Source organism: Neofelis nebulosa, chromosome 2, assembly GCF_028018385.1.
Source record: "Neofelis nebulosa isolate mNeoNeb1 chromosome 2, mNeoNeb1.pri, whole genome shotgun sequence".
Lineage (NCBI taxonomy): Eukaryota > Metazoa > Chordata > Mammalia > Carnivora > Felidae > Neofelis > Neofelis nebulosa.
This window is the reverse complement of record NC_080783.1, coordinates 197,819,633-197,823,958: the sequence shown is the minus strand read 5'-3', so window position 1 is coordinate 197,823,958 and position 4,326 is coordinate 197,819,633. Positions and strand designations below refer to the sequence as shown.

Here is a 4,326-nt window from a genome sequence, read left to right as displayed (position 1 = left end):
ATAAACATTTTTTAAAAATTAAAAAAACACACAACCTTACTCCCCAAGGAAGGAACCCCAATGCCTTGATGTTCCTTCTCTAGCTTTCTCAAATTCCCTTCTCAAAAATCTGCACTCTGTGACTAATGGTGAAGTGAATATTCCCTACACAACCACCTGGAGACAATAGTAGGGGAAAGGGAGAAGACAAAATATCTAAAATGTGTAAATAGACCCATCAAGGAGGGAAGTTCAAGCAGAGGCCATAATTGTCGCCTCCATAACCCATTTGAAGGCTGATGTTATATTTATGGCTTTGCTTCTTCACTATATCTATTTCAGGTTTCTTCTGCTTTCAGTCAGCAAGGGACAGACAGGTTCTTAGCTCACAGAAGAGACTCAAGCTTTGATTCCCGAGAGATCTGTGCCCTGGGGGACCCTCTTGTATGGAACTGCAGCAGTCTTGCTGTGACTCTGATCACAGGATTTGTACTAGGAATAGGATCATTCGAGAATACAGGTAAGTCTTTCACTAAGCCTCCTTGCCCCCTCTGTGTGGTAACAACCTATTTCCCCTTGATAGCCAGACATTGTCACCCCAGAAAATACCTTGATTTCTTTTTTGCTTGTCTGTTCAGGAGCATGAGGCGTTCAAAATGGTTGGGTGGCAGTTTCAACTTCCAGTTTGGTGGGAAAACTGTGTCACTTGGTGGAGGCATTCGTCCCTCAGACACTACAGGCTTTTAACATACCTCTCCTCCGTATAGTCATGAGGCCAAGAGGCAAAGAATGTTTGAGTGTGTAAAACGGTTTCATTGTGAGAGAGCCACTCCTACATCCAGCCCCTTGGTTCTTGAACTGCTCTCTGGCTAAAGGAGAAACAGTACGTACCCTGATTCAGAGCATTACTGTATCCTGTGGATGGCTCTCTAGTTCATGAAGTGTCTACAGCTGGGACCTTACGTGGACCTTCAGGAGGCCTCTCCGTCATGGTAGAATGCTGACTAATGGAGCACGTGGTAAGACCAATGAATCCTGCGGGTGTCCCCTGCTCAGTCTCCGACTTCTTGTCTTGCAAAGTGATTTCCATGGTTAGAAACAATACTTTGTGAGATAACAAGACTGCGTATTAAGTCCACAGATGGAGGTTCTGGCAGAGGCGTGTGAGGCAGGAAAAGCAAATCCAAATCCAAAGCAAGCACCTCTTCTAGTGAGACAAATTCCCCACGAGGAACATGGTCCTATGTACTCCCATCTGCCACCGTGTAATTGGCTGGGTTCCTCGAGGTATGACACCAAATAAAAGGTCCAGGGCCGATTGCGGCTGTGGGCAAACTTTGTGTCAGTAATGGTGGCTGTCAGGTTGGCCTTTGTGAGGAGATGTCCGTCTTCTTTAGCCCATGCAGTTAGTCTCCACTCCTGTCATCATGGTCCTTTTTCAATGAACCTATTGAACAAGAGCTGCACTGGCTGGGGGAAAAGGCCATCTGGTTAACATCCACAGAACATTCTATTTGCTATTCAAAGCTTCCCCCATAGTTGAGGCCCATGGTGACTATTTGTATGGCATACCTTCTGTCTCATGATCTGGGACCATTCTAAGAAATTCATCTTTCCCAAGCCTCTTTGTCATGAACTTCCAATCTTGTAAGACTTTCAGCTGTTCAAATCATTAGTCATTGCCCATGAACTGGTACAGGTCCTCACCTCGGGCCATCTTTTCTTCCAGGCAAAGTAGGTAATGAGACATGCTGCTTACGGTCCTGCCCTGCTGAGGGATCTCCTTCTCCACTCTCCCTCGGGGCCACTTCTTGCTGTTTCAGAATCTGTCATCAGAAAACCAGGCTCTAATAATTTCCCCATTCACAGTGGAGCCTTGTTGTACTCACTCACATAGCTGGGAACATTCTACTGGTCTGGGCCCACTCCAGAAGGTCTATCCTTGCTCCTCTGTCCCCAACCTTTTGTTCCCAAGTCTCTCAAGCAATCTCCTTGAGAACAACCTGCTTCTATATGGACCCTTTCCCCGAGGGAACTGCTGGGCAGAGGGGTCAGATGGCAGTTCATTGGGAGGCAGCTCAGGTTACAAGGTCACCTGGGGTGCAGGTGTACAGTCAAGTGTGCAGTCTGCCGGAGCCCAGCGAAAACCCAGGAGCTATTTCTCAAAAGAAAAATACTCACTTATGAATGAAGCATGGCTTTGCCTCCAAGCCCTGAGGGCCTGTTTACAGCGACCATCAGTGTCTGCGGTAGGCCTCAGGGAGCACTCTGATTTGCCTCAGGCACTCCGAAAGATCAGGGCTGAAAACCTGAACTATGTGCACTGCATGGCCTGGACCAGGTCGGGAGGCCTCTTCTGCCCTCTCCCCCTCTGTGCCTTACTCACAGCTGGAGACTGGCAAATGGGTAGGAGCAGTCAGTGCACCAGGTGGTGCTTCCAAAATCCCAAATGACCCATCAAACCCTAGGGCTCCGTCTAAGAGGTGGGAAGTCCAAAGTGCAGCAACCTGTCCTTTGCTTTGGAGGGAATGTCCTGAAGTGTCTCAAAACTTGTGACACCCAGAATTTTAATGAAGTGGCAGGACGCTATATTTTCACTGGATTTATCTTCCACCCTTTGGCACCTGCTACTTTCTCTCTCTCTTTTTTTTTTTTTTGGTGCTATCAGTATCGGGCCACCAGTATGAGAGCCTGTGGGATGAAGTGACAGAAACTTGGAATGGAATCTTGACCTCTATTCTGTCCTCCTTCTATCTGAGGAGGTGTAAAGCTAAAAACACTTCCCAGGCTCCCTTACAGCGGAGGTTCTGATGTAAATCCAATTCCTTCAAGTAGATGCACCCACAGGAGACTTGGGAAAGCAGAAGTAAGGCAGAAATCATCTCTCTGCAGCTGGGGCTGCTGGCAAGCGAGATCTGTTTGAAAGACCAGGAGCAGCTTCTGGTTTTTCGCACGGGACTGACTGAATACGGTAGGGTCAAGGCTCCTGCAGACTAAATTAGGGCATAGACCAGCAGGTGGGCTTTTCTCTGAGGCAGGACTATAAAGCTAATTGTTTCTCGTATATTCTTTGTCATAGTGGAGAAAAATGCATTGGCCTGATCAAGTTCTGGGGGTTGTACTTATATCTGTCCTCCCCAAAGCCACATCTGAAACAGCATTTGCAATTGGGGTCACCATTTGATTAAGTTTACAATATTCTTCTGCCTTCTTCAAGACTATCTGACTTTTCCAGTTCCCAAACAAAGACACAGAGATAGATATATATATATATATCTGTGTCTTTGTTATATATATATATATATATATATATATATATATATATTTTAATGTTTATATATATATATGTGTCTTTGTTGTATATATATATATATATATATTAATGTTTGTATATATCTGTGTCTTTGTTGTATATATATATATATATATATATAACAACAACAATATATATATAAACATATATATATATGTTTAATGTTTATATATATATCTGTGTCTTTGTTTTATATATATATACATATTTTTTTTAATGTTTATTTATTTTTGAGACAGGGAGAGACAGAGCATGAATGGGGGAGGGTCAGAGAGAGAGGAAGACACAGAATCTGAAACAGGCTCCAGGCTCTGAGTTGTCAGCACAGAGCCCGACCCGGGACTCGAACTCACAGACCACAAGATCATGACCTGAGCCGAAGTCGGATGCTTAACCGACTGAGCCACCCAGGCGCCCCAGGACACCGATATAAATGTGACAGAAATCACCACCTCCGCATATTTTAAGTCTTTAATGGTGGCATTAATCTTTGTGATGCTCTCAAGATCTTTTATTTTAATTTACATTTTTTAAATTTTTTTTTAATGCTTATTTATTTTTGAGACAGAGAGAGACAGAGCATGAACGGGGGAGGGGCAGAGAGAGAGGGAGACACAAAATCGGAAGCAGGCTCCAGGCTCTGAGCCATCAGCCCAGAGCCCGACGCGGGGCTCGAACTCACAGACCGCAAGATCGTAACCTGAGCTGAAAGTCGGACGCTTAACCGACTGAGCCACCCAGGCGCCCCTATTTTAATTTACATTTTATGGGAATCAGGAACTTCAATGACTTGCACTTTGTTTTGCCAGTAATAAAAGCTGTTAACCAACCTATGGCCTGAGTGCCAATGCAGGATTCTGCCAGTAGTTTAATATATTTATTCTTTTTTTAAAAATGTTTATTTATTTGCTTGAGAAAGTGCAAGTGGGGGAGGGGCAGAGAGAGAGAGGGATAGAGAATCTGAAGCAGGCTCTGCCCTAACAGCAGCAAGCCCAATGTGGGGCTCGAACTCACAAATGATGAGATCATGACCT

The 4,326-nt window shown here is 44.7% G+C and overlaps 1 long non-coding RNA gene across 1 annotated transcript; it reads left to right on the top strand.

The window, feature by feature from the left end:
* The first annotated feature begins 327 nt into the window (after positions 1-327).
* Positions 328-1,030, top strand: LOC131493591 (uncharacterized). Its single transcript, XR_009252773.1, has 2 exons — positions 328-499; positions 618-1,030. It is a non-coding gene; the product is annotated as an uncharacterized LOC131493591 (long non-coding RNA).
* The last annotated feature ends 3,296 nt before the right edge of the window (positions 1,031-4,326 follow it).